The sequence below is a fragment of the Nicotiana tabacum genome, chromosome 9 (genome assembly GCF_000715075.1).
Source record: "Nicotiana tabacum cultivar K326 chromosome 9, ASM71507v2, whole genome shotgun sequence".
NCBI classification, from domain to species: Eukaryota; Viridiplantae; Streptophyta; class Magnoliopsida; order Solanales; family Solanaceae; genus Nicotiana; species Nicotiana tabacum.
The window spans coordinates 106,348,271-106,361,485 of NC_134088.1; the positions used below are offsets into that span (position 1 = coordinate 106,348,271).

The 13,215-nt window shown below is 38.7% G+C and overlaps 1 pseudogene; it reads left to right on the forward strand.

Moving 5' to 3' along the window:
• LOC107792796 (phosphoglycerate kinase, cytosolic-like) overlaps positions 1–13,215 on the forward strand; it is an 85,747-nt pseudogene that overhangs the window by 6,961 nt on the left and 65,571 nt on the right.

The following is a 13,215-nucleotide window of genomic DNA, read 5'->3' on the forward strand; positions in this document are numbered from 1 at the left end:
GTGTCTAAAAAGGTGTCTGGGAAACCTGCTGAGAAAAGAAACAGTGTAAAGAAATCATGTGAAAAGGAAGGATAGTGCTAGTGAGGGACCCGGTTCCTTGAAAAAGGCCAAGGTCAGTGCGACCAAGGATGTTCGAAGGGAAAACCTGAGGAAACAGAAGTTGCTTTGGGGCAGAACCTTTGCCCCTGATATTCTGGATATGGCTGACATGCAACAATTGATGGAGATTTGTGAATTTCAACAATGGACGCACTTGTTCACAGGTGACACTCCCAAAGTGTATGAGGAAGAAGTGTGCAATTTCTATGTTGACTTCTTCACAATTAAGGATGATCATATGTTCATGATGGTGAATGGGGTCGATTTTGTGATGGACTCTGCTGTGCTGAGATCTATTATGGGTGTGCCTGCTGAGGGGTTGTCTTCTGTTCAAGGCTCATGTTCTTCAAACTTTAGAAATGTTATTATGAAGGATAAGGCAGTTCAGCAAGGGGAACGGGTACACAAGAAGGCCATCCTTCCAGTGTACCAATTATTGTTTGAGTTAGTGAACAAGGTCTTGCTCCCTCGTGCTGAGAGAAGGTCAATTACATCTCGAGCAGACCTGGTTCTCATGGAAGCACTGGATGGCTACACAACTATCAACCTGCCTGGCATCATGGTAGAACATATGCAGAAGGTGGCAGAGTTCAAGGATGGAAGTCATGGGTTGCCTTACGGGTTCCTCCTCACTAAGGTTTTTGAATTCTTCAAAGTCCCTTTGGGAAAAGCTAAAGTGGGTACTTGTAAGCAAACCTTTTCCAAGACCACCCTCAAGGAATGTGAGTGCATTGATAAGGTTGGAGGGGTTGGCAACACTTCTACTATCTCCCAGTTGATCAACGCCCAAAACAGTGCCACTGATGAGACAAGGAAACTGAAGGCAAGGAATGCCATTCTTGAAGGTCAGCTAAGTCAGCTTCAGGAGGCACCTGGTTCTAGCAGCTCTCACAGCACAGAGGTTGCCCATTTGACCAAAGAAAATGCCGACCTCAGGAAACAGGTTGAGGACCTGAAGGAGAAACTTCTCAATGAGTAGATGTCAGATAATGCTCGAATGGACATCCTTCTTAACACCCTTGCCTCTTCATCTAAGCCTTCCCTTTCCAGTGCTCCTTAGAGTCATTCCCTTCCAGTGTCAGTTCAAGTTCAAGTTGTTTTTGTTTCTTGTGTTTTATGTTTGATGACTGGCACCTTTTTGTTGTTTTTATTTTGTGGTGATTGTGTATCAATGGAACTATTCCCTGTTTATTTCCAAAATTAATGAATTTCTCTTCCTTTTGTTGTGCATATCTTGTTCTTTTGCTATGTTTTTAGTCATGATTGTGTGCACACATGTGGCATGAGTTAACCAAGCTAGACTTCTTCTTGCTTATTGCTTGCTACTGATCTTTTTATGATGCCAAAAGGGGGAAGAATAATTGTGGGGGAACAAGATGAGGAACAGATTTCTCGGAGAATACAGGTTATGTGTATGCCATTCTGGTTCTTAGGGGGGAATTTCAATTGTAAGTTTGTCATCATCAAAAAGGGGGGAATACAGAATAATTGAGGGGGAACAAGCTGGAAAACAAATTTAGAGGGAATACAGGTTATGTGTATGTCATTCTGGTTCTTAGGGGGAATTTCAATTATAAGTTTGTCATCATCAAAAAGGGGAAAATTGATAGGTTATATGTACCTTGTTATATTTTGATGATCTAAAAAACTTAATGACAAGAACCAGATAAGGAACCTGATACACATCCTCAAGTACTTAAAGAACAACAAGTCTCAGTTAGGGGACGTGGTTCAATTCTTCAGAGTCCAAGAAACAACAGGGGGAACAGATCGACATCAGTTCCCTTGCTGACAGTACTAGTCAACTCCCCACAGTTGTAAAGTGACTGTAACTGTTCCTCTGCACATACGCAACAATGTAAAAAGTGGAGCAGTCAACTTTATGGGGAATGCCTTTGTAACAAAAATGCTTAAATCATTCAAGTGAGGTCACTTATGCAATATTAACATGAAGGAAAGGCAAAACAACATTTGCATACTTCAGAATCAATCAAGCTCTCTCTTAAGTGTATTGCCAACCTGCAAGTGACCTTCAAGGCGTCAAGAACAAAGAGCAACATAACGAAGGACCAGTTTCCAGCATTGAGTCATCACATGTTCTTAGTTGTGTTGCACCTTTATTAAAGTTCTTTACTTGTAATTCCTACTTCGCTTAGTTAGAAGCATTGTGTGGGAAACCTTTGTAAATCATAAACCCATGTGTTTGTGTCTTGGCTAGTTATTCGAGTTGGAAGTCTTTGTAATAGAGTCATTATAATGTGGCTTGTAATAGAGTTGTTACAAGTTAGTGAGAGATTAATTCTTTGTAATAGAGTTATTATAAAGTGGCTTGTAATAGAGTTGTTACAAGTTAGTGAGGGATTAAAAGGTTAATTCCTAGGTTACATAGGTTGTAATCTGAAAGTTGCTCAGTAGTAAAGTTGAAATCCTACAAGGGTAGATCGTGGTTTTTAATCCCGTTGAGCTGGAAATTTTTCACGTAAAATTCCTCTTGTCATTTACCTACTGCAGTGTGCGTGGTTTCTGTGCGAACTTGTATTCTGTTGAAACTAATAGAGAACCTGGTTCTCTATATAGTTTGGTGGACCCTCGAATTCTATCAGTGTCCCTTGCAGATTTGTATGTCAATGATGACTTTGGGAATGCACACATCCCCTTCAATAAAAGGGGTTCCTGACTGCTTAAAACCAAAACCAATAGTTGCTGGATTCCTTATGAAAAGGGAACTTCGCTATCTTACCGAAGTTATAGAAAATCCACGGAAGCCATTTGCTGCAATTATTGGTGGTTCAAAACTTTCGTCTAAGTTTGGCGTAATAGAGAACCTTTTGGAGAATAAGGTTAACTTGTTACTCCTTGGCGGAGGTCTGATATTTACATTCTATAAGGCATAAGGCTGCTCTGTTGGATCCTTACTTGTGGAGTATGTAATGCTTGATACAGCAAAATCACTTATTGAAAAGGCAAAGGAAAATGGTGTATCTCTAATTCTTCCTGCTGATGTTGTGATAGCAAATAAGTTTTTGGCTGGTGCTAATAGCAAGGTTATTCCAGTATCTAAAATTCAACATAATTGGATGGGTTTAGATATTGGACCAGATGTTATCGCGTCTTTCAGCGTAGCCCTAGATACCGTAAAATTGTCATTTAGTATGGACATATGAGAGTGTTTGAGTATGACAAATTTGCTACTGGAACGGAGGCTATTGCAAAAATATCTGCACAACTTGATGGAAATGGAGTAACAACAATCATAACAGGTGGCGACTCTGTTGCTGCTGTTGAAAAGGTGGGGTTGCGGACAAGATGAGCAACGTTTCAATGGGAGGGTTTTCCAGCAAGGAGCTTCTCGAGGGGATACTGCTTCCTGGGGTGCTTGCACTTGATGATGATGATGCTTGAGCAGTAACTATGCTTGAGTTATGGTATTACCTTTTTCCTCATTTTGTAGCTATTGTGTTTGGATTTTGACAGAAGCAGATTTTGTATAAAATGTATTCTTCCTTTTGGTATGGTGTTTTATATTAACTTTCGGAAAGAAAAAAAAAGTGAAAGAGAAGGTTTTGGAAGACTTTTTAGAACTTGGTAGTTTTGCATAAACGTGTGCAATTAAAGCTTATTTAGCATATATTGAATAACTAGCAAACAACCAAAGATCGAGGGTTTGACCATAAGGATATATTAATGATATCCTTGTTGGGAATAAACCCCCTACATAAATAATATTCACAGTAATAAAAGCGGAATAATCATGTAGCACCGAGATACGGTATTTAGCAAGAAAAAGAGTGACAACGACACCAAGATTTTACATAAAAAACCCTTTGAATAAGGGAAAAAACCACGGCCCCAAGACGAGCAACTGATATCACTATAGCAAGGAATTTTACACTTTGTAGGTCCGAGTAAAATACTCCAAAGACCACTACAACACTCAAAAGAAATAACCCTCTTTTGATATTCTCACCTCACTACAATATCGTTCACTCTCTATTTTTTTCACAAACTATTTTTTTATACCTTGTCTGTGAAACCTCACTCTTTCTTTCTCTCTTTGTTGGTGTGTAGAAATGAGAGCCAATGCTCTCCTTTTATAGCCGAAGCTCTCCTTTTATAGCCAAAGCCTCACTCTCTAAAGCCTACTATATTTGATAATTTGCACACACTTTTCCTTCTTTTTCTTCAATATTGACAATTCAACAAAGTTGGCTACCAAACCAAAGAAATTCAACAAAGTTGGCTACCAAACCAAAGAAATTCAACAAAGTTGGCTACCAAACCAAAGAAATTCTCAGTCAAATATTTTCCTTAGGCACATGCCTATTACTTTAGCTTTTGAATGAGATGGACCCCATCAATCTACCCCTCCGGTCTCATTTATCTAGAGGAGGTAGCATTGTCTTCTAGTTTGAGTGCATGCCGACAAGTTCTTTGCATAGCTCGAACTTGTCTCTTGGTACCACATTGGTCAACATATCAGCAGGATTTTCACTTGTGTGAATCTTTTTGACCTGTAAAGATTCGTTCTCCACCTGCTCACGAATCCAATGATATCTCACATCTATATGCTTTGTTCTTGCATGGTACATGGAGTTCTTGCTCAAGTCTATTGCACTTTGACTGTCACAATACACGACATACTTCTTTTGATGCAATTTCAACTCTTGAAGAAACTGCTTGAGCCATACCATCTCCTTGCCAGCTTCTGTAGCGGCAATGTACTCTGCTTCAGTTGTTGAAAGTACAACACACTTCTGCAATTTAGACTGCCATGATATAGCTCCCCCTGAAAAAGTAAATAGATATCCAGTAATGGATTTTCTATTATCAGTATCACCGGCCATATCAGCATTCGTGTATCCCTTCAAGATTGGATCTGATCCTCCAAAACAATACAAGCAATCTCCTACAGTACCTATTAGGTACTTGAGTATCCACCTGACTGTTTCCCAATGTTCCTTTCCAGGATTTTCAAGGAATCTGCTAACAACACCAACTGCATGAGCAATATCAGGTCTGGTGCATACCATTGCATACATCAAGCTTCCGATTGCTGAAGAATAAGGAACTTTAGCCATGTTCCCTTTCTCCTCCACTGTTGTAGGACACATCTTCTTGCTCAACTTTAGATGACTAGCAAAAGGTGTGCTGACTGGCTTAGCATTCTTCATGTTGAAGCGTTCCCGTACACGTTCAATGTACTTCTCCTCAGACAGCCACAACTTTCTGCTTGTTCGCTCTCGAACTATCTTCATACCCAAAATTTATTGTGCTGGGCCCAAGTCCTTCATATCAAATGACTTGGACAAATCTCCCTTCAATTTTGCGATCATCCCCTTTTCTTTTCCTACAATTAACATGTTATCCACATACAACAACAATATAATAAAGTTATTCTCAGAAAATCTTTTGAAGTATACACATGGATCAGAATAGGTATTTATGTATGTTTGACTTTTCATGAATGAGTCAAAATTCATGTACCACTGCCTTGGTACATGCTTCAATCCATAAAGACTCTTATTTAATTTGCACACCATGTGTTTCTTTTCAGCTACTTTATATCCTTCTGGTTACTCCATATAAATCTCCTCTTTCAAATCTCCATGAAGAAATGCAATTTTCATATCCAACTGCTCCACTTCAAGATCTAGGCTAGCTGCTAAGCTCAAAATTGTTCGAATAGAAGTCATTTTGACAACATATGAAAACATTTCGTCAAAATCAATACCTTTTTTCTATTCGAAGCCTTTAACCACCAATCGAACTTTGTATCTGACCAGCTTGCCATTTCCATCCTTCTTGAGTTTAAAGACCCACTTACATTTGAGTGGTCTTTTACCCTTTGGAAGTTCAACCAGCTTGTACGTGCCATTTTTTATGCAGAGATTCTATCTCTTCTTGCATGGCTTCCATCTACTGGTTCTTTTCTGTATGGGACAAGACCTCTTTAAGACTTTCTGTCTCCCCCTCATCACTGATGAGGACATACTATGTGGCAAGGTACCTACATGAATCTACCTTTGGCCTTTCTGATCTCCTCAGAGGTTGAGGTTATTCTTCTCCTTGAGTGGGGTGCTCCACTTGCTCCTCATCATCATCAAGTTGCTCCCCCTGCTCAATAACCTCACCAGGTTGCTCCCCCTGCATGTAAACCTCGCCGGTCCTACTTTTTGCAATTGTGGGATTGTTAGAAGTAGAAAAAATAGTAATAAGGTTAGGAATTGTACCATTCTTGGCCTTCTCTGGCATATCATCAGCAATTCCAACTTCACTTTCTCGGAAGACTACATCTCTGATTCTGATGACCTTCTTGTTTATAGGATCCCACAATCTATATCCGAACTCTTCATCTCCATATCCGATGAATATGTAGGGAACAAATTTATCATCCAACTTTGTTCTATGCTCTTTTGGTACATGTGCAAAAGCTCTGCAACCGAACACCTTCAGATGCGAGTAGGACACTTCCTTGTTGGTCCAAACTCTCTCTGGGATGTCAAACGCCAACGAAACTGATGGACTCCTATTGATCAGGTAACATGCTGTCTGAACTGCTTCACCCCAGAATGACTTAAGAAGTTTAGCCATTCTGAGCATGCTTCTCACCTTCTCCACAATGGTGCGGTTCATCCTTTCGGCTACGCCATTATGTTGTGGGGTTCCAGGAACTGTCTTTTCATGTTTGATCCCATGGTTCGAACAATATTCTTCAAATTCCCTTGAAGTGTACTCACCTCTATTGTCACTTCGGAGACGCTTTAGCTTTTGGCCTGTCTCCCTTTCCACCATAGCATGAAACTTCTGGAAAACTTGAAACACCTGATCTTTGGTTTTCAAAATATAAACCCATAATTTTCGTGAAGCATCATCAATAAAAGTAACAAAATATTTGTTACCGCCCATAGATTCAATTTTTATTGGACCATAAATATCAGAATATACCAAATCAAGTATATTCAATTTTCTTTCAGATGATGTCTGAAATGAGACTCTATGCTGCTTACCAAATAAATAGTAGTCACAGGGTTTTACCGTTGTACCTTTGGCATAAGAAATGAGTGATTTCTTGGCAAGAATCTGCAATCCCTTCTTGCTCATATGACCTATTCTTTTGTGCCACAAATCTACAGAAATCTCATGTTGTGTCGCGTTCAATTCACCTTGGCATATTTTTGCATTTGTCCTGTACAACATGCCATGAGCAACTCCCTTTGCAATCACCAATGATCCCTTGGTGATTCTCCACTTTTGATTTGCAAAATAGTTCTCGTATCCATCTCGGTCTAAAGCAATTCCCGAGATCAAGTTCATCCGCAAATAAGGTACATGTCGCACGTCATTTAGAACCAATGTGCATCCGACATTTGTCTTGATACAAATATCACCAATCCCCGTAATCTTTGAGTAACTTGTGTTACCCATTCTCATAAGGCCGAAATCACCTGCTACATATCTGCTAAAAAAGATCTCTTACCGATGTAGCATGGTAAGATGCTGCTGTATCAACCACCCATTTCGACTCTGGACCTGATAAGTGCATGCATTCCTCTTTCTCGTTTATACATAGGACAACATTATCATTGTTTTGCACCATGGCAGCTGTGTTGTCGTCATTCTTCTGGCCACTAGTTTTACCTTTTCCCTTCCTTGGATTTGGGCAATCTCTTTTGAAGTGACCTGGTTGATCACAATTGTAGCAATTTCTAGCTCTTGATTTGGATCGGTTCTTAGACTTCCCACGAGCTCCGGATCTACCATAGTTGCTCGAACTTTTTTGATAACTCCTGCCTCTACCTTCAGTGATTAGAGCATGTCCTTGATATTCAGGCTTCTTTCTCATCTTCTCATTGAGTAAAAGAGCCGATGTGACATCTTTTAACTCAATGGTAGTCTTACCGTGCAGGATGGTTGTTGCCAGATTATCGTACGAAGATGGCAACGAGCTCAATAGCAAGATGACTTTATCTTCTTCATCGATTTTCACTCCGAGATTGGCGAGCTGTGTGATTAGTCCGTTAAACACATTTAAATATGACAAAAAATTCGTACATTTACCCATGTGCAGGGCGTATAGCTGCTTCTTCAGGTACAATTTATTTGTTAGCGTTTTGGACATGTATAGGCTTTCCAACCTTGTCCAAATGCCACATGCGGTGTCTTCATCAATGATGTTATTTACCACATCATCTGATAAGTGCAACCTGATTGTACTAGCAGCCCTTTCATCCAAGTCAGCACAATCCTCAGCTTTCATGATATCAAGCTTTTTGGCATCAGCATCTAGTACCTTGTGTAATCCTTATTGGATAAGCAGATCCCTCATCCTTCTTTTCCATGTTGAGAAATTAAACCGCTATCTCCGTTAAATTTTGCTACCTCGTACTTTACTCCGAATATTTTTATTTTTCACCAAGTAAGTACTACCGACAGTGAATAGTATTTCTATGAACGAGCAAAACTTGTACTCTGATACCAGTTGTTGGGAATAAATCCCCTACAAAAATAATATTCACAGTAATAAAAGCAGAATAATCATGTAGCACCGAGATACGATAATTAACAAGAAAAAGAGTGACAATGACACCAAAATTTTTACGTGAAAAAGCCTTTGAATAAGAAAAAAAACCACGGCCCCAAGACGAGCAACTGATATCACTATAGCAATAAATTTTACACTTTGTAGGTCCGAGTAAAATACTCTAAAGACCACTACAACACTCAAAAGAAATAACCCTATTTTGATATTCTCACCCCACTACAATATCGCTCACTCTCTATTTTTCTCACGGATTTTTTCTTATACCTTGTCTGTGAAACCTCACTCTTTCTTTCTCTCTTTGTTGGTGTGTAGAAATGAGAGCCAAAGCTCTCATTTTATAGCCGAAGCCTCACTCTCTAAAGCCTACTATATTTGACAATTTGTACACACTTTTCCTTCTTTTTCTTCAATGTTGACAATTCAACAAAGTTGGCTACCAAACCAAAGAAATTCAACAAAGATGGCTACCAAACCAAAGAAATTCAACAAAGTTGGCTACCAAACCAAAGAAATTCTACCCAAATATTTTCCTTAGGCACATGCCTATTACTTTGGCTTTTGAATGAGATGGACCCTAGGAATCCTGATGGTCAAATATATTAAAAGTTGCTGGTTTTATGAATGACAGTGCTATTATTTATATGATGTCACCAAATGAAATAAAATTTTCCATTGAATATCAATGGGGTTGAGAGTAACAAACAAGTTACTTCTGTCACATGTAACTGTTTACATTGGATTTGAGCATGAATGCCCCCATTGGCATGCACTGGTTTATAGTATTGCCTTGGTTTTCCTACTGCCTTTGCCTGAAAAATCTTTTGCTACTTCATGTTTAGAAAATGCAGATTATACAAGGGTAGGAGTTAGGACCTATTTCATTTCTGAATTATTTAGGAGGGAATATCATAGGAAATGGTACAATAATAAGGAAATCCTAAGTCCCAACTGTTTCCTGTCCACACTCTCGTAACTGTCACTAGTAAAGATAAAGGAAAACCGAAAAGAAGCAGTTTAACCGGAATAAAAAGACCACATTAAAGCAGGTCGCATCATTTTATGCGACGTACTGCTGCCATTACCTGGTTCCCCTCAAAATCTTCTGATTTCAGGTAATTCTATAAACAATCCATTGATACGATGTATATTTTTGAGTTATAAGTACCACTATTATATATATATATATATATATATATATATATATATATATATATATATATATATATATATATATATATATTCCATTGTTGAATTATATTTTGCTCAATTTGAGTTGAAAGTTACCTTCTTTTTTTTCTTTTCAAAATACAAATAGATTTTTCTGTTGATTATAATATTGTGGTGTTAATAGTTGTTCTAAGTCTGGATTTTGGTTTTTATTTTGTAGTTCTGAACTTGTACTTAGTTCGGGCTGTTAAATTTCCTTCCTCAAATTATTATTATTATAGAGAACTGAAAATTTCAAAGTGCAAATATTATCAGTTGTTAGAAATGCTGACACATGTGGAGACTCTATTTACTTTTCTCCCTTAATGACAATCTTTTGTACGATTAGTTGTAATTCACATTTTCCAATGACACTAATGTTTGGTTAAGATAAGCATTTTCCAGTAGTGAATGACAATCTTTTAAAGAAAAGAATATCCTTGTTTCGGTTAAGTCCACAAGAGAAAATGTGTTTAACTTATCAAAAGATAAATGAATTAAATAGTTGGTTTTAGGAAAACTGGTATATAGCAAAATCTTGTTTGTGTTTGATATGAAGAAAAGGAGATGAGAAATAAGAATTCAAAACTAAAGCAGAGTTGGCTGATTAAGGGTACGGACTAGGAGCAAAAGAATGCAGGAGATGAGAGCAGAGATAAGGTTAATGATATCCTTGATGTCAAGTATCTGAAAAGTTGTTGTTTTTCCTGCTGTTGATGAAATTATGAATGACAGTACTACTTTTTAAAAGCAAAGGAATGTCCAGAAAGATAGTTCCAGTGAGTGTCAATGTTGTTGAGAGGACCAAACAAAGTTCTCTCTGCCAAGCATAGTTTTAAAAAGGTGCATATTTGCAAGGGTTGAGTTTGTTGTGTCTAACAGACACCTAAAGGGTTTATGGATATCCCTTTCCTCTCCAAAATGAAACACAGCAGAGAAAGCAACATATTTCCATCTTCTTCCTTTATTGCTCTAGAATTCTGTAACAACTCGGCCGGTCGTTTTGAGAGTTAGAGCCTCGATACCTTATTAACTACTTCTCTCGTATCTTTTCTGCTATTGTGACTTTCCGGGAGGCTTTATTTTAGTTTTTGGAAGTGTTTGGGACACTTAGTCCCTAAATGGAGGTTTAAGCCTTAGGATTGGCACCGTAGTTAGAACTGTGTGAAGACGACTCCGGAATGGAATTTCGTCGATTTTCGTTAGCTTCGTTGAGTGATTTTGGGCTTAGGGGCGTGTATGGATTGTATTTTGGAGGTCCGTAGCTCATTTAGGTTTGAAATGACGAAAGTCGAATTTTTGGAGTTTTGGGCCGGTAGTGAAATTTTTGATATCGGGGTCGGATTCTGATTCCGGAAGTTGGAGTAGGTTCGTAGTGTTGATTATAACTTGTGTACAAAATTTAGGGTCAATCGGACGTGGTTTGATAGGTTTCGGTATCGGTCGTAGAATTTTGAAGTTTCAAGTTCTTTAAATTTGAATTGGAGGGTGATTCATGATTTTAGCGTTGTTTGATGCGATTTGAGGGCTCGACTAGGTTCATATGGTATTTTAGGATTGGTTGGTATGTTTTGGTTGAGGTTCCAGGGTTTGATTCATTTCTCCATTTTTGGACTTGGGAGCTCGGAAATTGGCGATTCTTTGAGGGATTTTCAGAGAGAGCTTTGGGGTAACGATTCCTAACTTGATTTTGATCATATTTCATTAATATATTGTTGTTTTCTTCATTTAATTAAGGAATTTGAGTGAGAAAGTTGGGTGAATGGGGGAAAGATTCCCCAACCGAATTTTTGAGTTTTGAGTGGGATTTAGACATCGGATTTGGATAATTTTGGTACGAGTGATCTCGTGAGTGAATGAGTGTTCATATTTGGTAACTTTTACCCGATTCCGAGACGTGGGCCTGGGGAAACTTTTTATTTTGGGCGGTTTTTCTAGTTTCTTGCCTTAGGTTTGAATTCGTTAGCTAGATTAGTTTCTTATAGCTATATTTATGTTATGTAATTGGTTTTGGCTAGATTTGAGCCATTGAGAGTCGGATATTAGTGAAAAGAGCATTGTGACGGATTTATTTAAGTTTGGTTCGAGGTAAGTGGCTTGCCTAACCTTGCGTGGGGGAACTCCCCTTAAGATTTGGTACTGTTTGATATGTGAGCGCCGTGTACGTAAGGTGACGAGTACGTACACGGGTTATTTGTTGTAAAACTCTGCTTTTCACTAAGTCATAACTTGTTTTCTCCTGATTTGAAACACTAGCATATGTAACTATCCTGTTTAGACTAGAATAACATGCCTACTTATTTAACTACCTATTTGAACTCTGTGTAGTATGTTTAGTGAAATTACCTGCTTTCCTTGACTTGAACTTAGTCTAAACTGTAGGATATCTTGCTGTAACTGTTATTTCGGTTGGTTGCGCTGCATATTTATTTGGGACTACAGAACGGTATTCCGGGAGATCCCCCTGTGCTGCATATTTACTTTTGGACTACGGAACGGTATTCCGGGAGATCCCCCTGTACTGCATATTTATTTGGGATTACGGAACGACATCCCGAGAGATCCCCCTGCTCGGCATATTTATTTTGGGACTACGAAACGGTATTCCGGGAGATTTCCCTGAACATTTACGTTTGGGACTACGAGACGGTATATCGGGAGATCCCCTGTTGTTATCACTGTGTTATGAGCTATTGTCTTTCATTGATTCTGTTCATGTTAGATTTCTGTATTTATTTTTACTGCAAAATTTCATTCTGTCTTATTTCATTATATTTATACCAGTAGGGCCCTGACCTGATCTCGTCATTACTCGACCGATATTAGGCTTGGCACTTACTGGTATCGTTATGGTGTACTCACGCCCTTTCCTACACATGTGTTTCGTGTGCAGATCTAGGTTCATCTTACCAGCCTTATCATCAGATCCAGGTTTATTGTTGTTGCTTATTGGAGACTTCAAGGTACATCTGCCCGCGTCCGCAGATCTTCGCAGTCCCCCTCTATCCCCCTATGTTCATTTTTCCTTCTTTCTATAGAAATGATGTATAGAACGATTAAGACTTCTTAGTAGTTTGTGACTTGCGAGTTTTCGGGTTTTGGGAATATTTTTCGTACTTTTTCAGAGGTGATAATTGTATATGCCGAGTGACATTCAGTTGCTTATTAGATATTTGTTAATGTTAGTAGTTAATGTTCATGCTTTTGTTTCATTTCCGCAAAGTGTTAGGCTTACCTAGTCGTAGAGAATAGGTACCGTCACGACGGTTCACGGAGGGAGAAATTGGGTCGTGACAAGTTGGTATCAGAGCTCTAGGTTTATAGGAGTCGTGAGTCAAAAGCCGGTTTATTAGAGTCTCGCGGATCAG